Genomic DNA, 24,975 nt, shown 5'->3' with positions numbered 1-24,975 from the left:
TCAACATTGCAGAACAATATACAACTAAGTAAGCAATATTTTCAAAATGATATGAATTGCATATTTTTTCTGTTATTTGGAATTTGAGCTACAGAATTTCAGGATTAGTTAAATTTTCAAAACACCAAAGCCACTTATTGGAATTATTAAAGATTTGGGCAAAATAAATACATTATCTAATTTATTCATTATCTAATTAATTCTACTTCCTTTTATACATCCTTTCTTTAGCATTCTGGAAATAAAATTAAATCTTCACACCTATTCTTTGTAGCAGAACATCAGGCCCAAGATGCTGCTATTTAATATCAGTTACTCAAATGAATGATTGGTCTTGCGAAAGGTAATGAGACTGGAGTCCAACTAGAATCCATCAGCCACCAGGTACAGTTAATGCTATTCTCCAAAGACTAACAGGAGAGAACTCCATACAAGAGAGTCCCTATTGGACATGAACATGGAAAGCTAATTTAACTCCACTGGTGGTAGACTCTTGGGGCTGTGACTTCATAAAGTAGATAAGAAAGCCTTCCTTGGTTTACTTTATTAAAAACAATGTGGCTAGCTAAAAGTGGCTTCCTCTACATAAGGAGAAGAATGAGGAGAAGACATCCTGAGGTGGCAGAGCACGCCATCTCCTCTCAGGTGCCTTCAGGCAATGCCATTACTGATTTCTCAGTATTAAAACTTTTGAGGATAAAACACACAATCTAGCACAGTAAGAAAGCAGGCACCATGCCAATGCATTTGCTGCTTTTTCTTTTGTCTATTTCAAGGAGATTGTATGCCAGGCTCTCTCTCTCTCTCTCTCTCTCTCTCTTTCTAATGATTCTTAAACTTATGCCACCCATTTGTTCTACCGCCTCTTTTTACTGGATGTATAGAGCAGCAGAGAGTGCATGAGAAGAATGAAAAGATCCTGCAAATCAGGGATATAGCCCCTGGCTCATCTGATCTTGCTAATCCAAATTCAAAGCGGTGCATGCAGCAAGCTGTAGCTACAAAAGGCAGATTTAAGCAAACTAATAGCTTTACCTCTCACCTTTGAACCAAGGAGAAGGCAATATTTGCCGAAAACATAATGAACAGAATTATAATTAAAGAATTATAAATTTAGCTTTTGTCTTTAGATATATTATTACACATTTGCAAGGTGAAACTGCAAAAGTAGATGTAAGCCCTCTTCCTATAAGCAACAATTCTTACTGTGACACTATAGTTCCAGGAACAAATCTATTCCAAAGCCAAGATTCGTTTCCATGCTTGTAATTATTGTTGTACACAAGCAAAAGAAAGAACCATCACAAATGTCTGTCATACTGTAGCAAATGGATGAATGTGTCTGTGTGGGAAGTTGCTATTTCTCCCCCTTTCCAAGGATAGTTTATTACTGTGGATACAGAGTGAGCATCTCACTGACACACTTTTATGCCTAAATATTGAAGGTAACAAATGCCTTCTCCTTTAGGTTAAATATTTGTTTCCAGTTGTGGCCATTCAGATATTTCTCTGAAGTTTGCAAACACACCATGACGACATTGTCGATTGGCAGGGTCCAGGAGAAGGGTCTTCTCTGCCACAGCTCCCACCCTTGGGAATAAGCTACCTTCAGAGATAAGGCAAGCCCCCACTCTTCCGGCCTTCTGGGAGGGGATCAAGGCGTGGCTGTGCCACCTCATTTGGGGTGGGAGGGGGGACTCATGGGGGTGGCTGGAGCCTTGATGCGGCCCGGGGAATTTTAGCAAGACTGTGATTGCGCCATCCTGGGTTTTAGATTTTAGAGTTTTTATTATATTTGTCTATTTATATTTTTATAATCTATCTTTTTAATTGATATTTAATTCTTACTGTTTGAATTTATTTGTAAACCGCCCAGAGTCATTTTCAAGATGGGCAGTGGAAAAATACAATCAATCCATCCATCCATCCATCCATCCATCCATCCATCCCATGAATTTGGCTAATGCCTAATAGATTGGGCTTATACTTTAATTATAAATCTGTTTCCAGTCTTTTAATATGAAAGAAAATGATGAAACCAAAGGAGATACACATGCATATCTATATGATTGCTAGGAGTCAAAAACTTACTTTATGGCACATAATCGATCAATAAGTATATAATTCAGATGATTCTCTAAATCACATTTAGCTTCCTTAAAAGTTATTAATTTGCTTATATAAAACATGTATGTATCACCTTTTGTCCATCATGAAGCTCAAAGTAATGTTCACCCCAGGAAACCTCCCATCTAGGTTAATTCAAACTTGCTTAATCCCAGCAAGGCAGCTGTAACAGGCACTCTCAGATTATGTTCCTGTTCATATTTAGTTGCTGAGATGATTGACAGCTTCTGCATGTCTGCAATATTATGGTGTGCCTCCATACATGCAAGGCATAATTTGACACTGCAAGAATATATGGATTTTTTTTATTATTATTATTATTTTTTGTACCTTTGGGTCAGTTCATACTCCTAGAGACTGCCTGGACAAGTCCCTGCAGTTTCTTGTCAAGATTTCAAAAGTGGCTTACCATTGCCTCCTTCCTAGGGCTGAAAGAGAGTGACTGGCCCATGGTCACCCAGCCTTTCATGCCTAAGGCAGGACTAGAACTCACAGCCTCCTGGTTTCTAGCCTGATGCCTTAACCGCTGCACTAAACTGGTTCTCATGTATGGATACCTGTGCATGAATAACCCATAGTATAAACACTGAGGTTATACTGGACAGTAATATTAGACTAAATTATGACGGCACATAATAATCATACTGTGTTGCAGGCATCATGCAAGTCTCAACTATCAAGGGAAGGAAAGCAGCTTCTTTATGCAACCCTCATTTACACTGTCCATTGCATATATAAATACTGTTATTGTTAAAGCAAAGAAATGATAAACCCTTGAAAGACTCCATTCCATTATTCAACATACTTATTTATTTTAAATACTTTAATCTATCTGATATTAAAGTAGTATCAAGTTTTAATCACTCCCCACCCACAAACAATTAACCCTTATACTTATGTAAGAGCATTTGTAGGTTGACATTTGGGGGGGGAAAAAGGCATTTTCTGTAGATTTCATTCAGCTATCCCCTTCAGACAAATTATACTTTAGCCTGTTTTCATTTAACGACTAATTACTATAGGAATAAAATTATAGGTTAAATACATACGAAAACTTGCATAAAACTATTAGTGTGTAGGCTGGCTCTCTCTTTTTATCCTTTACCATGTTATTTATTTAAAAAATTCTCTATTGCTTCCTATTTAAAGAAATCTTTTGAAAGGTTTTAAATCCCTGGAAAATGAACAGTACTTAGTAAAATACGGGAAACTTTTGAATTTTTCGATCCCGATATTTTTTTTCTTCTTCCTAGTGCTTTTCCCGCATTATTTATTTATTTATTCATTTACACACACACACACACATACACACACACAGACAGACACAAAAACACCCTGGAGAAGATGCTGATGCTAGGGAAAGTAGAAGTCAAAAGGAAGAGGGGCCGACCAAGGGCAAGGTGGATGGATGATATTCTAGAGGTGACAGACTCGTCCCTGGGGGAGCTGGGGGTGTTGATGACCGACAGGAAGCTCTGGCGTGGGCTGGTCCATGAAGTCATGAAGAGTCAGAAGCGACTGAACAAATAAACAAATAAATACATATACATATACATATATGGATTTTGAGTAATTTAGACATTCCCTTGTCTGCTTAGGGGAGAGACACATTGCACTCATTTCTGAAAATGTATTTGTAAGTTGTTTGGGGCTCTTGGTTTTTTGTTTTCATAGAAAAAAATGCCCTCTCCTTTCAGCATTATTGGGATGCTGCTTCTTTGCAGTACTTTCTGGAATAATCAACTTCAGTTTATTCAAAATATGACTCTGAAAATACTGGAGGAGACTTTTGAAGAATGGAATCAAAAAATAGTAGTCACAGTATCAACAATGTCAGTAATGATGTCTGCTTCTATGGGCAGATTATGTCCAAAAGATGTTATTGAAGAAATGACAGATATAGAACACATTTCAGCTGACAAGATAGAGACGGTATCGAAAGTGGATTTACAACTGACAGGTCAAGAGAATGACTTAGAAAGGGATGTTTCACTGGATCTACAAAAGAAATTGGCTGATGCTTTAAAATTTAAAATGGAAATACAAATGACAAACTAAGAGTGACTTGAATATTTTTTTTCCTACTGGATTTACAAAAGAAGCTTGTTAAAGACTTGAAGAATGTGCAATGGGACAAAGAAGAAATGAAGAGAAATCAAATCCTAAGACAATATTTGAATGAACTAAAGATTAAGACTGTTAGAAGTAAAAGAAAAATTATTTGGTCCAGGTTTATTTGATCAAGGTTAAAACAAGATATATTGTTACCAAAGATGATGATTTATGTAATTTATTTATAGATAAGAGATGGGATATGGGATTCTCCCACATATTACATTACATTTATAATTATATATATTATATTATATATAATTATATATTATAATATACTGTATAATAATATATTAATAATAGATATTATGTCTTATCCCAGTGTCTTGAGGCTGTGAGGGTCTGGATGGGGAAAACAGGCTGCAGCTGAACCCTGGCAAGACCAAGTGGCTGTGGTTGTTGGGGTCTGCGGGTTCCAGGGTTATGCCATCTTTGGTGCTGAATGGTGTTGCACTACCCCAGACAGATCCACTGCACAATCTGGGGGTCCTCCTAGGCTCACGACTCCTGCTTAATGAGTAGGTGGCAATCATGGCTAGGAGGGCCTTTGTACAGCTTAGTCTTATGCACCAGTTGCACCTTTTCCTGGATTTGCAGGCCTTGCTTAGTCATTTATGCCCTTGTCACCTCCAAATTGGACTACTGCAATGCACTCTACATGGGGCTCCCCTTGAAGAGTATCTGGAAGCTTCAACTGGTATAGAAAGCAGCAGTGCGGGCAGTTATGTGCACTCTGAAAAAAGTGCATGTTACACCTCTGCTCTGAGAGCTGCATTGGTTGCCAATTTGCTTCTGGGTCCAATTCAAGGTGCTGGTTCTGAACTTTAAAGCCCTTCATGGCATGGGGCCGGGCTATCTGAGTGACCGCCTCTTCCTGGTTACATCAGCCCACCCCATCAGATCTCTCAGAGAAGGCATGCTATGGGTACCATCAGCTAGGGACCTGCATTTGGTGGGTCCCAGGAGATGTGCCTTCTCTGCTATGGTGCCCACCTTATGGAACATCCTTCCCCCAAGATTAGATCAGCTCCATTCCCTCTGCTATTCCAAAAGGCCCTCAAGACCTGGTTATGTGATCAGGCCTGGGGCTCCCAGGGAACCAGAGACTTGCTCAAATGGCTCCATTGTTGAGGGGGCCTTTTTTATCCTCCCTTGTTTAGGGTTTGTATTTTTGCTTTTTATGATATTTATTATAAGGCTTTTATATTTTTATCTGTTATATTCACTGTTTTTACCTGATTGTTGTACACCACCCAGATTCATCTCTGGTGAGATGGGCAGCTATATACTGTAAATTAGATAGATAGATAGATAGATAGATAGATAGATAGAGACAGACAGACAGACAGACAGACAGACAGACAGACAGACAGAGATAGGGGATGAAGGGATGAATGTTTGTAACCTTAGAGGGAGTAAAGAGTCACTAAATTTGTTTGTACTTGTTGTGATGAAGGTTGGAAGTCACTTCTTTATTTCTTTTCTCTTATATTCCTACTTTTCTCTTTTTCTTTTTTTCTTGCACTTTTTACTCCTTCTTTCTATTCTCTTTTCTTTCTTTAAGTTTGTATTAGATTTTACTATTATAATCAAAATTCTTAATGAAAATTATTTATACACAGACACACCCATACACACACATACATACACACAAACCATCTGATCAATCTGCATATAAATATGACTCTGAAACAGTTTTTCAAAGTTACTGGATATCGGTTTCTTATTTAGCATCTGAAACATCTCCTTTCTTCTATTGCTGGCTTCTCCTCACTATTTCCTCCTATTTCAATTATTTTTCTGTGCAGCCCACCTCTCTGTCTGCTCTCCCTATTCAAGTTAAACACAAAACAAAAAAGGAAAAGCAAGAAGAGCATCAAAATGTTAATACAGAATCTGCTCAATTCTAAAGGATTATATTATTACAGCAAAGGTCCTGAGTACCTTTTATAAATGTAGAATTCTCCTAAGATGCATCTTAAAACAAGAAGCCCACTGGTTTCACCTTTTGCATCCATGTGTCTTCAACAGCAATAGGGAAGGAAAAGGAGGAAGCCAAGGGTTTCTCCCCTCCTCCCCAACACACACACACACACACACACACACACACTTTTAAACTAGGACTTTCATCCTGCTTAGCAATCCTTTCCAGATCAACACAATATTTTTTGCTGCTATTGCTCTGTCTGGGGGATGGCTCTATGCAATATCAAACATGCCAAACTTGGCAGCATCTGGGATATCATATGAGTTCAGGGAGCTGGGGCCTTGGCTTATGTCAATAGTGTGTCTCACATCTTGCAGGCAAGGAGACATAAAGGTCACCAAGGAAGGGCACTTAAATCAACACAGAACTCTCTGACAAGCTAAACTTAAGCTTACAGGGAAAATTGCTTTTTTTTTTTCCTTGGGAAGCAGAAAAATAAAACCCTGTTCACAATTGCCAATATCTTATCGCCAGGCCACCTGCAGACTATTAAGATAACTCTAGCTGCTGTATCTCTGTGTGTGTGTCTGTGTGTGTGTGTGTGAGAGAGAGAGAGAGAGAGAGATCCAGAGGAACTTTTCTGGGACCAAGGTGAAGCTGTAGTATAGAATGTGATTGTAATTTGTACATTTATTGCGTTCAATAATACATCTGTCTATTTCTTTCATATGTTATTGGGTATTTTTTGACAACCAATATCTTTGATAACTTCACTTGGTTTATCAGAACCCCCTAATCTGATTCTAGAGTAAGGAACATGAAAAATGACTTTATAGAGTAGTGGCCTCTGTTCCATCTAGCTCACAGCTGTTTCCTCTGATTAGCAGCACTTCCTCAGGATTCCATGCTGGAGTCTTTTGTGGCTTAATCTGGAAAGGCCAGGGATTAAAACTGGGACCTTCTGCATTAAAACAGGGAATCTATCCCTGAGCTTCAGTCCTTCCTATAATTATTCAGTTGAGAACATAAGTGGATTTGTGGAGGTTTGGGGATCAGAAGCAATGGAAGCATTCAGTGAGAAATTAAAGCTCACTTTGTTTTCCATCATTAATGAGCCACTTTTCCATTATTATTTTGAAACAACAACAACCTGAGAGACTCTAAGAACAGACCTACCATTTCCACTGGCTTTGGTGACCTAGCAGTCTGTACAAAAGTTCACAGAGGTCCCTTCCTTTTCCAGTGGGTAAAGCTGAGATCCAGATAATATCTTTCCATTTATGTTTAAAATCTGCAAGGGCTGAAATCCAAGAAAGCTGCTCAAGCTTTCTTCATCATGGACTGCACCAAGGAAAACAAGTTAATAGTATAGATAAGACAAAAATGCTCCTTGTTGCTCAAAAGGCAGATCAAGGAATTGCCAACTGCCTTGAGTGGTGTTTTGCACGGAAAAGCAGGATTTACATCTACTGTGATAAATAAATACTTTCACTGGCTTTCTTCAATAATGCAATACCATCTGATTGATCTGCAGTTCATTCCTAAGATTTCTTTTGCTGGTCATTGACATAATAATAATAATAATAATAATAATAATAATAATAATAATAATAATAATAATTTCTTGGTAACACTGGAAAAATTGGCTATCTTCACAACAGAGCTTTTAGTCAGAGAAAGAAAAACCTGCTGTAGACCTTAGTCAGTTTGTTTGCATATACATTTGCAATATGGGTACACTGTCAGGAAAGCTCTTTAAATGTTTAAAGACAGATAAAAATAATCAATTATTAAAATAAGACCCAAGTTAGAAATGTTACAATTCCCTACATTTATTCTTACCTTTTGATATTGGTTAGTCACACTAATGTCTTATCTCAGCTACACCAGAAGCCTGGATTTCTGAACTGTTTTTAAAGGAAGCAATCACTTCCCACCAGAGAATTCTTTTTAAAAAAATTTTTTTTCTAGAAGGTAGGTGTGTATATGTGCGTATGCATGCATGCATGCATGCATGCATGCATGCATATATATACATATACATACATACATACATACATACATATATTAGGGAGCTTTTCATTTATTGGCTAAACATACTGCAAAGCAAGAAGTGACACAGTTCAGTGGAAAAAAACCTGATGGATATTATTCTGTTTGGGCAAAGTTGAATAATTTAATATTTTGACTGATATAGTTTACATTTTCTTTTTTTCTTCTTCTTAATCTTTCTTTTTTGCACAAAAAGAAAAAAGTATACTTGTTAGAAAATAAACTGTACATAGCATTGCTCTATAAAAGCCTTTTATTGATATTTCTGTAACAAAATATTTCAAATGAAAAAAAGGAGGAGTTTTGCTAAAACAAGCAAAACAGTGGCTACACATTTTTCTTTATAGCTCTCTCAAGTCTCTCTCTGTGTGTGTCTCTCTCTCTCTCTCTCTCTCTTTAAAATATGGAAGCTGGTAATCTGGAGATAATGGCTCATGTGGAGGGTCCAACTGTTCCTTCTTGCAGACACTCATGGTAATGTGTATGCGTAAAACAGGAGATCGTTCTGCTTTCTGGGCAGTATACAGTGAATTCAAAGAAACCGTGAGTACATCAAAAGGCAAGCAGTGCTTTTACTGCAGAAATGAGCCACTGGTGTTCCTTGGAAAGTGGAAGTCTTCTCAGAGGCTATCCAAACAGCCCTTCCCGTCACACATTTCCAAAGAGCAGAGACTAGACAGGACACAAATGGAAAGAGGCTCAACAACCCCTTATTCTTACTATATTACTTCTGAATAAACTTGAAGGCAGCCAGCAGAGAGCTGCATCAGTGACCGGGGGAGGGGGTGGCATGGTCCTCCCCTGCTACTCACTATAGTAGCACAAAGGAAAGACGGGGGAGAGGCAAGGAACTGTATCTGTGCTCACCAACATGATATTCAAAGGCCCCTATAAAATTACTTACTAATAGATTTATGCCAACATCCGTACTGCCTGCATGCACCTCGCCAAATTTCTTCTGTTTCCTCTCGAACATAGTTTTATAGAAAATGAAAAAACGCAGCAGAGAGAGGGTTGTGTCTCAGATACCTTATGTCAGACATAAGCATGTAATATGAGAAAATGGTAACATACTGTAATTTACCAAAGGTCAAAATGTTTAGCCATTTGTGAGATAGTTTTGTTTCCATTCATTATTAGCGTTGATGCTAAGCTTATTCCATGAAGAAGAAAAAGAACCGAGAAGACAATAATGTTAATGCCCTTTAAAACAACTTGTGTAAAATCCTTCACATAGAGTTTTATTTTTGCTCATAAGTTGTGACTGTTCATCAACGAAATAGCATCCCTCTAGAAAGTTTTGAGCTAGGGCTTTTTTGTGAAATATTAAAGATATTCTATAATGGGCACAAATATATAAGAGTATTTTGTCACCAGGAAAAATAATGCCCCATTGCAGTGATACATAATATGCTTTCCTTTGTCAGGAGAATTTGTTTTATATTAAGGTTGAACTGCAAGATGCACATTTCTTGTTAATCCAAGCAGAATTTAAAATCCCTTTTTTCAGATCTATGGACAGGCACTTTTTTTCTTCCACTTGAACACATCAAAAGTTCCAGGTTGTTTAAAATAAAAGCACTTTCATGTAGGAAAGGTATCAACATCAGAGAAAGTTAATCTAATGTGATAACCACAAACAGACAGTGCCCACACCTACCCATGAAAGTGGGATTGTTTTAGCAATCCTGATAGCAGGTTAAATATTGAGCATTCTCTGTCACTCCTCTGGGCTCCAAAATTCACATGTGCCTACCTAGAATGGTTTCCCTCCCTCCAAGAGCAGTGCCTTCCCATTTCTGGGTCCTCAAGCGCTTCTGAAAGAACCCAGGGATAAATCTTCAAAACTATTAATAAACCAAACTAAAAGAGAAGATAACAACAACAATTACTACTACTACTCTTCCTCAATGAGAATGAAGGCCAACATCAGCTAAAGAACTGGCAGCTGTGATTTCACATTGTTGTGCATATAACAACAACAACAAAACAACTCAGATATTTAAAAGCTTGGGGGGGGGGGGATTTAAAGGCCTGCAACACTAAGTGAACTGGGGACAGCATTCCAAAATGGGATGCCATTAAGGAGAAGTTCCTCCTCCTGTTGCCCCCAGGTCTACTTCAAATGATGGAGATACCTGAAGATGGTCAGGGCAGTTGAGGAAACTGAAGTGAGAACAGGTAAACTTCCAGTTTTATAAAGTCTGTCTTCTGCCGCTGATGCTTATTGCCAAAGTTCACCCGAACACTAAATACCATACTGCAAGGGCTGTTCATGTTATGAGTGAAAATGCCCAGCTCTTTAACTAAAAAAGTTGTTCCTTCTCTTGCCAAATGGAGCCAATTTTCTCTTACTACAGGCTTCTCAAGCTGGTTGAGCCAGATTGCAATGTTTAAACAATCCCTCCTCTGATTAACACAACATGAATATGAATCCAAATAGAAACCAATATTGGTAGAGGATTGCAAATGCCAAGTCTCTGGAACATACGCAAAACGGGGTTGGTGGGTGGTGGGTGGTGGGTGGTGGGGGGGGGGAGAAAAGAAAAAGAAACTGAAATTGGTACTCAAGAAGCTAAGATCAAATGCCTGCCTCTATAAGCAGAAGAAACCCATGGCAGGTGAATGAAGGTTGCCAGGATGTACATAAGTTCCAGCTGTGATGTGGATGGCAGAGAGAACTGAAGCGTGAAGCTTATTTGACAAAACAGAGCAGAGTTCTGGTGGACGACCTGTGTGCAAAGCCATTGCCAAGAAAATCCATCTCATTGCTGTGAAAGGTGAATTTCTACTTGGCTAGAGAAAAGGAAGGTGGAAAAAAAATCTTAGCAACTCATAGATTCTGACTCTTTCTGTCAGACAGACCTGCAGTTACAAATGTACCTGTAATAAGATATCAATTGCTGTATGATAGAAAATAAGGGCAGGGGTATTGATTGACTGATAGAAAAAATATTAGATGGATGGCTCTATAAAGGTATCTCGTGAACGAGAGATAACCAGCTGGGGATTTATCACAGAGATGGTTCTTGTTCTGCAGCACTGGATAACTTGGATCCTGCAGACATATGAGGAAAAGAAGGCACTGTCTTCTTCTCCTCTAGAAAATATTATCTTGTACAAAGAGGAGTGTGTGTGTAAAACTCCCCTGAAAAGATAGCATAATAGCATATCTCTGTGCTTTATGACTTCATGTATTGTGTTGTCAACTAGACCAGCAGAGATGAGAAAGCTGACAGCTCTCAAGAGAGCCTCAGCTGAAACTACAGTGCAGAACTCTGGAAGAGCCCAGACCTGATCCTGCATGGAACGAGACCCAGCATAGCTGGGGGAGGGGGGGTGGAATATCCCTCCCCAACTCACTGCTTCTCTTCCATCACTACCACAGTGCATAAATAATGGCAGGGGGAGCAGAAAGGAGACCAAGTGAAAGCAGCTGGCCTGGGTTTCTGTCACTGAATGCTCTTTCTACAGGCACTTTTCCCAGGAGACCCACTCTGCAAGAGATTTTTTCTTAGCGGGTGAGAAAGAAAAGAGAACAGCTAATTTCCAGGGTCCTGAGATACTGTTCCATGGGTTGCCCATGTTTTAAGAAACCCATTCCTCTCTGTGTCTTTTAACAATGCCACTTTGCAATTCTGTGACTGGCTACACAAAAACACCATGTGGAGAAAAACAATCTCAAGATTTTCTTCATCCTTATTATTTTTTCATGAAAAACATGCGTAAGAAAGATGAGAAAGAAAAATGAAAGGATACATACATTTGGAGACACTGATACATGGATATAGAAGTTATCTTAAACAGAAATAGGGATATTTTGAACTATATTCAATAGTTCCACCTCAAAGAAATGTATACAGACAAAAGTAATCTATTCAGGAATATCTAAAACCAGAGACATTTGCATAAAACAATCCTTAATTGAAGGGTTCTCCAAGACTATTTGCTGTTGTTTTAACATTTCAGCCACTGGAATTTCACACACACTAAAAATTTACTGATGCAAAACTGAAGATGTACTTCAGTTTTCCAGTGTTTTCCAATAGTAAATTTGGCAGTTAAAAATGAATTATTACATTGAAATAGTTTTTATAATTTTTGGGATAAATGTACAATAAACCTTTGGTAGGATTAACCAGTGAAGGTTGCATTGTTTTTCCATGATTTCAGCCATGATAGCACTTTGTTCTACATGACCATTAACCTGATACTTATTTTTTTAAAATCTTCAAGATGCACGCTTTACAACCTTATGTATTGAATTGAAGTGTGTCACAATATTAAGAGAATAGTGGATAGCTTGGTTCTGATCCGTACAGTATTCTGAGAAATGCAAATGTTGCAAAGAATCCCCTTGATATGACTTCTGTCTGTATAAGTACGGCTCTTACTTTAGTCTGAGAGTTGCATTTAAAAATATACTGCTCACTCCTTTCTAGTATTGGAAAGGGCCGACAAAGATCAGCAGAAGCGGAGTAACCACCAATTAGATCCCAGAAACCATGAAACATTCTATGTAAAGATTCTCTCCTGCCTAATCAGATCACTAAGCTGTTCCCAACGCAGTGAAAGAAGTTTAGGTCAACCCTAGCCTTCCTTTCAATAAATGCAGTGGCACATGATCCTGAAAGCAGGTTACTGTGTATCTAATCTATAGACCTGGGAAATGTATACGTTCAAGTGAAGTTGGAATCTCACTGTTTATGAGTTAACAACATAGACATGTATTTCCCAAAAAAGATATCTTTCTTTTTTTCAGTTCTCTTCTCTTTGCTTTACTGATATTCATGAGAAGGATGTTCTTAAATATTTCTGTAATCTATTCTAAGGTGGTTTAACAATCCTAATTTTGTCACTTTTTATACCAGTGAAATGGGATAACCTCACTGCCAGGCAAATCAGAAGTCCACAAATGGCCCAGGACCTTTTTAAGTTCAGCTATTCTTTTTTTGAACTTCTGGAAGAGAAGGCAAGAAGCCAGAGATTCTGCCATGCCAATGTGTCCTTGACAGAGAAAGTGGAATGCAAATCACAAGGCCCTGCTGTGGAGACAGACTTCCAAAACTACAGAGCAAGCCAGGCTTCATATCCTAGCTAGGGGTTCATAGCCAATGGTCACCCCAACCAAGGAACAGCAAGAAAAGAGACTACATGCTGCACTGGTAATCTCACCCAAATTCCTTTGCAGCTCAGAGTGACCCCTAAGGGTCCATGCCCCACTTTTACCACATTAGGTGAAACAGCAGAAGGAGAAGGAAATCTTTAGTCCTCTCTTGATATTTCTCAGGAGTACTTGTTTCCAAATTGAGGGCTTCTCACACTTGCAACCTTCAACTGCATTTCTCTTTTCTGTTTTTTGCAAAGAATAGGTGGTATCAGGCTAATAAGTCCAACCTTGCCCTAGTAGAATAGCATCTGGGATAAATGGCTAAAACGTCTTTCTATTTTTCCATCATTTTCTCCTTTGTCTGGCCACGTCACATTGATAACCCATCAGGTCCAGAACCTTGCTAAGATTCTCTTTAGGCTAGCAATTTTACACCAAAAGCATCTGGGCTTTGCCTCAAATCTCTCTCCCTCCTTCCTGCAATTATGACTTATTTTTTCAAGCTACAATGCTGCCAATCAGTAGGAAACAAGCCTTCATGGCATCTCCCAAAATAAATCATTCTGCTCTTCTAACACCATTGTTAGGACTCTTTCTTCCTCTATCCCAACTTCCGTGCTGCAAATTAATTATTTTAATCCTCACATTAGTTTCTAATGGTCCCAACCAGGATCAAGGAGATCCAACTGAAGTCCACCCTCAGCCATGGAAATTCAATGAGTGACTTTGGGCCAGTCACAATCTCTCAACTCAGCCTACCTGACAAGGTTGTTGATCCAGAAAAAAAGTGAAAGAGGATATGTTACGTTTTGCTCCTGAGTTCTACCAGCATTTTTGGTCCAAAATATTCTATTGGTGGTCAAGTAAATATAAAATTTTCTGCCAGCTAATGCACTGGTTCTTCTCAGGCCCTTAATAAAACATCCATTATTATACCCTGCTTAGACTTATAGACAAATCATGCTTAGAGTGTATGTGGAATTTAAATGATGAAAAATTGAAATCTGTTCTGTTGAAAAAACATATGAATGAATAAAAACAATAAATTTTCAAAGTTACATGCAAGATGAGTTGGTAGGGGGAAAAGAATATACCTCAGTGATTTATAGGATTGGGTTTTTGAGTATATTTTAGGAAATGAGACACTAAAATGCTAAGATGCGAAAATGGATTGTGTCACTTTAAAAAGCATATGAGATATTTTGCTGTTTCTTAAAACTGGATTTGCCTGCAATGAATATAACAGGGAACTATTAAACTTAGACACTTTGTTCATATATTTGTTGGTTATTTTATTTTTTATTTTATTTGTTGGTTATTTTAATGTGTTCTGGAAATATTTTTTGTATTGCCTTTCATCCACAAAAGTGAATTCCAAGACAAATTCCAATCAAACAGTAAAATTTCACTCCATAAAATCAAGATTGTTTTATTTTTTTCATATGGGAAAATATTTCTCATCTACAGAAAATTCTTTGTTATCACTTAAGCAGCCTACCACTTATTTTCTCCTTTATTCTACTGAACCCCTGAATTACTCATTCTGATGCTTGTGTTTCTTTTATTGCACTAGTTCTTTAAAACCGTGTAACTTACTAGTAAGATTTGACTGTGTCATATCATTTAGTTTTGGAAGCTGTATGGGTCAATTTTGGGTGGAGAAAAAAACAGGCCTGGAGTGCTACATGGCCACATCATATCTCCTTTTGTACTACTATGCAGCAAGTAAACCTTCTAAATCTGTATTTCTTCCTAAACCATTTTTTTATAGTATTGATTTTTTTTTAATCCATTCAATCATATCTGATTCTTGGAGACTGCCTGGACAAGTCCCTGCAGTTTTCTTGGCAAGGTTTTTCAGAAATGGCTTGCCCTTGCCTGCTTCCTAGGGCTGAGAGAGAGTGACTGGCCCAAGGTCACCCAGTTGGCTTTGTGTCATGTTCACTGTTTCAATGTGCACTGTACATCGTAACATTTCACATGCCATGGTGCTGACGCGCGTTTCTGTTGGGAGGGAGCTGCTGTGAAACCTTGTGCCAAGCTCTGTATCTATGTTCATTTCAATGGAATGTGTTTGGGTTATGTGCTCCGTTCAAGGACTTTTCCCGCAGACCATCAGAAGCTGTTAGGAGCACCTGGGATTGTGAGCCTGGGAAGATTCTACGGGGGGAGGGATTTCGTTTGTACCGAGGGTTTTTTAGTTTGCATTTGGCACGCTTTTATCATTCTCAGCTTTCTTTGTGATCCTGCATACTATTCTTTAATAAAACAGATATCTTTATGATCCTGTTTATGAGTCTGATGGTGTTTTAGAATAGGCAATCCTTACAGGTGCCTTAACGACTACACCAGACTGGATCTCAGTTTTGAATACTAGCCTTGAATACACAATGTATATACAGCAAGTCCCTGGTTTAAGAATGAGTTCCGTTCCTAAGCCTGTCCATAAGTTGAATTTGTATGTAAGTTGTTATTTAGCATCAGTTAGTCAAAAGTTTTTCTTAGTATATGGTATATATTTTACCATTCTATGCATATAAAATACTTAAGAAACACTTCCAAATACATTAAAACATCTTAAACATAATAATACACAAAGTAATATTGTGTATTTAACCCCAAACATTGTACTTAACTCAAATTTTTAATATAATAGTCTTTATGGCAGTCCGTTCTTAACTAGGAGTCGTCTGTAAATCAGGATGTTCTTAAATTGGGGACCTGCTGAATAGCAAAAGCTGAATAAACATCCTGGAAAGGACTCATTAGTTGTTGACAGCTTCAGCTACAAGTTTGGTGTGTGAGCATTGCTGTGAATATTAGCTCTCATTAAATTACCACAGGAACAAATATTGCCAGTCTGATATGACATCTTGTCTTTCTAATTTCTCTGTAATTGCTATCCATGTAACTGACTGTTTGCATTTAGCAGGGAACTATGCCAGGACATTTATGGACTGACATTCATGTGGGAGATCAGAGGTGGATTTGCAGTTTGGTATTTTATAGCTGGGACCATTTTAAAAAATCAGAAGTATGAAAGGATCAGCAGATCTAGACATACATGGCTATTTGAAACTGCCATTCTCATGTCAGTTGAAATACACCCCTCTTCATAACTAGGAACAAATCATCTGGTGTTTAAGATAATCAAGCTACTGTTTAAGAAATTATTGTCTGCTTCTTCTTGCATCTTTGTGGAACAACTTGAAACTAAAAGACTCAGTGCTGCCCTAACACCAAATACTGCATATGGTATTAAAGTAAGAGATTTCATGTTAGACCCAGATTTGAAATCCCCTGTCATGGGTTTGTCATTCCCACAGGCTTAAGGTAATGCTGCTGACTCCTTGCTAATTAGTGATCGCAGGCCTTGCAGTTTTATAGTAAAAGCTTTACAGAAACAATGGTTTCTTTTCCTGAAAACATGGAACTATGCTTAGGCTCTATGTAAACCGAGAAAGGAGTAAAGGGAGAATGGAGAAGGTTAAAAATCTTAGCCAAGCAAAGTTCTCCTGAGAATCAGACAGAAAAGAATTAGAAGGGGCCATTTAAGCCACTGAGGCTAGCTCTACTACCCAGAGTCTAGCTTGTACTGAAAGCATCCACTGAAGGAGAGCCCACATTAGTTCCAATATCAAACTGCTCTTACTGTTAATATTAATTTGAAATCAACTTTCCTGCAACTTAAACTTATTACTGCATGTCCTGCAATTTCAAATGGTGAAGAAGAGGTCTGTCTTCTATCTTACCGAGTATTTGAAGACCACTATCTTTTCTTAAAGGTAAACACTGGAAATGGGATATCCCACCTGATTTCCTCATCTTAATTCAAATCATCAATAAAAATACTAAAGAGTTCAGGATCTAAGACCATATCTTTTCTTTTGGCAATTGATCATTCATTCCAGTTTGATGAAGACCAGAGATTGGAACCTTTGCAGTGCTATCTTCACCATCTGATTAAAAAAAATGTAAGATTAATTTGACAAGTCTTCTTTCTGACAGTAAACTGACATCTGGCCATTTCTGCATTATTTTCTTAAAGATTAATCTTCATCTCCTGCTTTAGATTTTCCCAGGTTCTGATGTCAGGCTGACTGGCCTATAGATTGCTGTTCTTCCTTTTCCCCCATTTTCAAGATACATTTGCTAAAGATTTAAAATGGATAAAAAGACTTATAGTATGGAGCAAAGTAAGTTAGAAGCTGAAATACAATTGTGTACTGATGATGGGCATGTAATTGCTAAAATGTACAAACTTTTGTTGAAATTTGAAACAGAGGAAGAACAGGCTAAAGAATGTATGATAAAGTAGGCTAAGAACTTTGGTTATAATATACAGATGGATCAACTGGAAAATATGTGGTTAAAAGGGCTGAAATTTACACTGCGTTACCATCTATATTTATAAAATGATGTATTGCTGGTATCTGACGCCAGAAAAATTATCTAGAATGTATAAAGGCATTTCAAATGTATATTGGAAATGTGAACAACATGAATGGATGTTTTATCATGCTTGGTGGACATGTAAAAAAAGCTAATAAAAATTGGATTCAAATACATACTTTGATACAGAAGGTTTTAAAGATCAATATTCAGTTGAAGCCGAATTTTTCCTTTTAGGATTAATGGACAAACAGAAAAAAGCCATGGAAGATTGTTTCAATATATGATTACTGTGGTGAGATTAATATATGCACAGATGGAAAGATCTGACACTATGGAGGAATCATGGTAAAGTTGGCAGATTTTGCTGAAATGGATAAATTGACTTCACTGATTAGAAAAAAGGCGCTATCTACATTTATTGGTGCCTGGAAACCTCTTATGGACTTTTTGCATAAAAATGAAAAAAATGAACTTGTGATTTATGGTTTTGATGATTAGACAGAATAGATTATAGAAAGAAGAGTAATATGATGTACTGTTAGAGACAGAAGCTAAAATATATTGTACTTATAACTGCTGTGAAGAATATTGCAAGTCACTTTTTAATATTTTTTTCCTTTCTTTTCTATTCTTTCTCAACTTTTTTCTTTCCTTGCACTTTCTGCTTTTTCTTTGATTTTCTTCTTTTTCCTTTTTCTTTCTTACTTTATATTAGTTTGGGTTAGTTTTTATCTTTTTGTTTAAAAGCTTTAATAAAAAGGAAGGAAGGAAGGAAGGAAGGAAGGAAGGAAGGAAGGAAGGAAGGAAGGAAGGAAGGAAGGAAGGAAGGAAGGAAGGAAGGAAGGAAGGAAGGATGGATTTGCTCTCCTCTGGTCACCTGGTACTTCACCTATTCTCCAGGATTTCTCAAATATAATATATAAGGGTTTGGCCAGGCCATCAGCAAATTCCTTCCATATCCTTGTTTGCAATTCATCTGGCTCTAGAGATTTAAATGAGTTTAAATCTCTAGAGCCAGATGAATGTTTTAGTCTATCTCCGAATCTTTCAATTCACCTTGTTGTGCTTTATTGGAAACTGAGCCAGAGTAGCAATTGTGTAGCTGTCTTTTCTCTCATCCTGTTAGCATCCTGCTGTCTTCCAGAGCAGGTAGTATAGTCATTATTTTCCACTTATTTTGAATATACAGTATCGAAATAAACATTTTTGTTGCTTTTAGCAAATTTCACTAATATCACTACATGCTGAGCTTCAGCTCTCTTGGTACCACTTCTATACTTTTGGGTTACTTTTATGTGGTGTTCTTTCTCCAAACCTTCTTTTTGATTTTCTATGTGTCCTTTTCTGCTTTCAGAGCTTCAGCAAGCATTTTGTGTGGCCACATTGTTTTCTCCTCTTTTTTTTATTCATTTTAATTATTTACATTTGTGATCTATATGGAATTGCCACCCATCTTGATTTCCTTTTCCCATTAGCTTTTCCTGCCACAAAACATACTTAGAACTATTCTCAGTTTACTACAATCCACTTTTTAAAACTCCAAGATTTGTGTTTAACTGTGTTCAGGTTTAGTGTCTGTTAAAATAAAAAATTATGTTAGCACTTTTAAATGTTTCTGCTTCTTCTCTTTCTTCAGCTAAGTTTTATTTATTGATTACCATCAAATAAAAGATATTTGAGCCTCTTGTGCCTTCTATACCTTTTGAAGGAGAAAGCAGTCATCAAGACAAGTCAAACATTTCCTGGGAAGATCATGACTGGCAGATTTTTTTCCCAGTAGGTATCAGGATATCACTACTACTCCTATTACTACTACTCCTTGTTTCTTTGAAATATCTATAATTTGCTTTTGGAAATTATTATCAGCATCTTGTTCCTGTTTGGATGAGTAACAGTGGACTGCTTATTATTCATTCTTCCACTGTCTTAGCCCAGATACTTTCTCCAACATTACCACATTCATTGCCTTAAATTTCTGAGGTGTGGGTAGTTTTAATTTACAGTGCAAATATTCCAATCATGAGAATCATCCCAGCTAGTCTCCATTATACCCACTAAATAATCTTTGCTTTCTTGTAATAAAAGTTGAAACTTATTTCCTGTTGTTGTTGTTTATTCATTTAGTCGCTTCCGACTCTTCGTGACTTCATGGACCAGCCCACGCCAGAGCTTCCTGTCGGTCGTCAACACCCCCAGCTCCCCCAGGGATGAGTCCGTCACCTCTAGAATATCATCCATCCATCTTGCCCTTGGTCGGCCCCTCTTCCTTTTGCCTTCCACTCTCCCTAGCATCAGCATCTTCTCCAGGGTGTCCTGTCTTCTCATTATGTGGCCAAAGTATTTCAGTTTTGCCTTTAATATCATTCCCTCAAGTGAGCAGTCTGGCTTTATTTCCTGGAGGATGGACTGGTTGGATCTTCTTGCAGTCCAAGGCACTCTCAGAATTTTCCTCCAACACCACAGTTCAAAAGCATCGATCTTCCTTCGCTCAGCCTTCCTTATGGTCCAGCTCTCGCAGCCATATGTTACTACAGGGAACACCATTGCTTTAACTATGCGGGCCTTTGTTGTCAGTGTGATGTCTCTGCTCTTAACTATTTTATCGAGATTTGTCATTGCTCTTCTTCCAAGGATTAAGCGTCTTCTGATTTCCTGACTGCAGTCAGCATCTGCAGTAATCTTTGCACCTAGGAATACAAAGTCTTTCACTGCTTCTACATTTTCTCCCTCTATTTGCCAGTTATCAATCAAGCTGGTTGCCATAATCTTGGTTTTTTTGAGGTTTAGCTGCAAACCAGCTTTTGCACTTTCTTCTTTCACCTTCATCATAAGGCTCCTCAGTTCCTCTTCGCTTTCAGCCATCAAAGTGGTATCATCTGCATATCTGAGATTGTTAATGTTTCTTCCAGAGATTTTAACTCCAGCCTTGGATTCCTCAAGCCCAGCTTGTCGCATGATGTGTTCTGCATACAAGTTGAATAGGTAGGGTGAGAGTATACAGCCCTGCCGTACTCCTTTCCCAATCTTAAACCAGTCTGTTGTTCCGTGGTCTGTTCTTACTGTTGCTACTTGGTCGTTATACAGATTCTTCAGGAGGCATACAAGATGACTTGGTATCCCCATACCACTAAGAACGTGCCACAATTTGTTATGGTCCACACAGTCAAAGGCTTTTTCCTGTACTTTTGAGTATTACTGTACGGACAATGAAGGCGATGAAATTTATGAGCTAAGTTCTGAGTTTTTACTGAATGATTTAAGAGACCAATTATAGCAACACTCCAACTTTCTTCTATAGTGCATGTATTTATCAAAACCCTTACTTCAGGGTTTTCATTTTCAGCTCTCACAGATTCAGTTTTAATCCTTCCTGATAAAACTTGTCAGTTTTGGTCAAACATTTCTTTCCAGACCTTGTGAAATACAACTCATCATCAATAGTCCATCATCTAGAAAATTCAGACAATGTCCCTAGAAACCAAATCTCTTCCACCGTTACCATTTGTTGGGCAACCATTTGCTTTTAGATTTTTTTGCCTGGTCCTCTTCCATGGATTGGAAGATTGGATGAGAACACCTTGTGAATCCTTAGGTCTCTTGCCTTTTTCTACAAGAAGCACTGAAACCTTACATTTGCTCCAAATATTATCCAGATTGTTCTTGGACAAGAAATATACAGCAGGTTGTTTTCAGTCATTTATCAGGGAGAAACAAAGTCAAGCAGGGAGAAACATTACAAGTCATGACTGAAGACTCCTGTCTATTAATCTTCATTTTGGTTTCTTTTTGCTTCTTTCTCAGGATTATAGGTTAGCCAACTGCACACTGTTGGCTTATGCAAAAAATTGTTAGGAATTTGAACTCTCCCATCAAACTCACCTGGCAAATTCCTGTTTGTTCACTTAGTAACTCACTCCCTGATACCTGGTTTCCTTATATTCCTCCTTCAGTCTCTGCTTGCTCAGCAGGAAGAAGTCATTCAGTCACCCATAGTGGCAATCAGCAGCTCTCAGGATACATTCTTAGGTGATAACACTTTTTCACTGTTTCCCAGTGGGTGCACAAACCTTCAGAAGAAACTGTTTTTTCTGGTGACTCTCTTTTCTTCCTTCTGTTTAACTCCACTGCAAATTCCTGTTTGTATACTCACTTGGGATGGCAGTCATAGCCAACAAACTTATTTAGAATGACTCCATCTGACTTTTCAATATAATGTCTGCACTCTGGTTTTGTCAGGCTGGTATCATGATGCTGTCTTAAGTGTCACAGAAATTGATGCAGTGAAACTACAGAGGAATGCTGTATAAAGAATTCAACAGTGCTCACAGTATTAGCAATAGAATGTGGGAAACTCCTTCCCTAGAGAATAGGAAGGTTGCAGTACTCAAAGGACTTTTTCTCTATGCAGGCATCACTTCTGAAATAACACTGCTTTTACTTGAGCACAAGAGGGCAGAATAACACTGCCCTGTCCAATGTGCCCTGTCCATTTTCATTAACCTTTTGAATGAGATGTGGCCTCAACACTCATATACTGTGTTTAGAACAACTATGTTTCACAACGTAAGTGTTTGGGGGTGGGGGAGAAGGATGATATATTAAGAAACAATATCCTATTTTAATCCTGAGCACATTTTACTTTTCTTCAGTTACTGTGGTTCTTTGTATGTACAAAATATAAAGCCCCATTCAATTCTTATAGGTGCTTAATATTGTGCTATTTTCTAAATGAGTGCATTTCATTTCTTTAAGCTATCCAAGACAGAAGAACAATTACATGCAATGGATTTTTTTTATTTAACACTGTATTTGGAAGCTTCTGCTCCCTACCACTCTGCCAACTTACATGCTTTCCTTCTTTTTGCCCTTCAAATTGTTACCATATGCCACTTTTACCTTCATTTCTCTGATCATTTCTATGAGAGTTAATAAAAATGAAAGACCTTTCACTATCATGTGTGACAGTAACATCACTGTTCAGTCAAGCTTACAGTAGGTGTTCAAAGATAGAATAAAGCAGACTCTTGGGTTGGTTATATCATGAAACTAGGTCAGTTTGAGACAGAGCACGGAAGATGGTTTTCTAACTCTTTAAGGACACAGTCATACTATGCTGTTTAATAAGATATTTATTATTTAATTTCTATGCATATTTCACAACAGATTTGTAAGGTGGAGAAGCCAAGCCAAGGGCACAATTTCTTCTATTTGCCAGGTGGCTTCACTATAAAACTGTAGATCACTACCATGACTTGAAATTAATTAGGGCTGTTTTCAAGGGTTAGAATAATTGGGCACTTAACTTACTCAGCTCCTGGCCTCAGTGGTAGGAGAGAGAAGGCTATAGTCCCTACAATCCTGCTCCTCCTCTATTGATTTTTTGGCTTGACATCTTGCGCTAAATAATCACTGGTTCCAAACATAAAGAGGCATCCCCTGAAAACCATTCTGCCACCACTGCTGTCCCAAAAAATCTGGAATCATGATTATCTATGAGTATCAATTGAATCCTTGGAATCTCAGTGTATATAATACTTTATTTTACATTTTCTCATATACTGTTTGGAAAAAAATTGAAAATGATAATTTATATCAAAGATAGGCAACATTGTGCCTTTATATATGTCCTATGTTCTTATCAAACTTCCTGCCCCATCTGACTTTGGTTGTCAATAAGATTTTTAATTAAACAAGAATCTGGTGTGCTGCAAAGCATCAGCCTATACAATTTAAATACAACCACAATACTTTTACACCATACAGTAGGTTAGTCACCAAATGGTTTTTATCAGGGTGCTCTCCAGATGCTGTTATTTTATCTGATGCCACAATTTATTTTTCAGTTTTTAAGTGCTGCAGAACCTTTATTGGTTATGCTATGGCTGATTACCAATGGGTGGTTCTCTCTCTGGGATTTAAACAGTAGGGTTTATCAACAGTTTCAGCCGAACAAATGTGATTTGGTATTCAAGCATATCTTGATGCACATATAGTGATTCCTTAGACCCTAGAGAGGCCACCTTTTAACTCAGATGAATCTAAGTCTTCATGCCCTTTCGGAAGAAGAAAGAAATGATAGGAGATAGCTGTGTTACCTTTCCTCTGCCAGACACCCCTGGAGATCTACACTCAGTAAAATCCAGTATCAATGACCTGAAAAGGATATACCTCTGTAGTGTGCTTAGAATGTAAACTTGGAAGGAGGTATTTCTATTCTGTTCTGTCAAGAAGAATGCAGTCAGGCAAACAAATCGGCACAAGCTTCAGGCCAACTTCACTATTTCTCATCCCATTATCATCACAGGTTGACAATAATTGGAAACATCCTCAGCAGCTGCATAATTACAATGTGCAAAACAGGCACCTGTGCCATGTATATCCCGAAGTAACCTTAACTTTCTTCACTTTCCTATATAAAATACCATTTTACAAACAACCTCAGGGCTTTGGAATATTTTTCAAGCTATCTTAAACTCTCACTTAAAATAACTAATGCATCTAGATTTAAATTATATTCAAATTTCCTTTTGAGCATAATACACAGTTAGAACAGTGATTAGTATTTAAACTCAGTATCAACCATTTTAAACCATATCCATTTTTATCTATTATCCAGCTGAAGAAAACAAACCTTTGACTTCATTGAACTATGCATCAGTGCCAATCCATTCCTCTGTATATTCTCACGCAATCATCTCATCCCATTCTGGCCCATTTAAGTTTGCTTGTTCCCAAGATACGCGATTTGTATGCTTAATTTCCACATCAGCAATTTCACATTTTCCTTGGTTTATAGTTCTCACATTCCACAATCCTGTTTTATATGCTCTTGTGAAGCAAGAAACCCCTCTCTTAATACCAACAACAGCCGTGATCAGTGTTCCTAGCACTGGCCTGGCCACCCTGTCACCTCTTGGAGCTTGTTTTCTATTCATTTTAGTGTTGCATCTTGTTGATAAGTGTAGCATTTTTAATCATTTATATTTTGAATTATAGTTCTGAAAATCATGTTATTGAAAGATGAGATGTATTTATTTTATTCATTTAACCTATGTAAGAAATACTGCTGACTATCTCTTGACAGTTTATAATACAAACATAAACCAAAGTTGAAATGAACATTATAATCATTTTTTAAAAATAAAATAAAATTATCATTGAGTTATGATAGCAAGCCCCATATAATTTGAAAATTCACCAGAATACAGGATTGTTCAAGATGAAATTTCTGGGCTGATCACCGCAAAGTAAA

The 24,975-nt window shown here is 37.7% G+C and overlaps 1 protein-coding gene across 1 annotated transcript in view; it reads right to left on the bottom strand.

The window, feature by feature from the left end:
- Positions 1 to 24,975, bottom strand: part of ERBB4 (erb-b2 receptor tyrosine kinase 4) — a 559,265-nt gene that overhangs the window by 65,967 nt on the left and 468,323 nt on the right. The window lies entirely within an intron of this gene.

Source organism: Candoia aspera, chromosome 1 (assembly GCF_035149785.1).
Source record: "Candoia aspera isolate rCanAsp1 chromosome 1, rCanAsp1.hap2, whole genome shotgun sequence".
NCBI classification, from domain to species: Eukaryota; Metazoa; Chordata; class Lepidosauria; order Squamata; family Boidae; genus Candoia; species Candoia aspera.
Note: the sequence above shows the minus strand (reverse complement) of the source record. Positions and strands in the feature narration are given on the sequence as shown.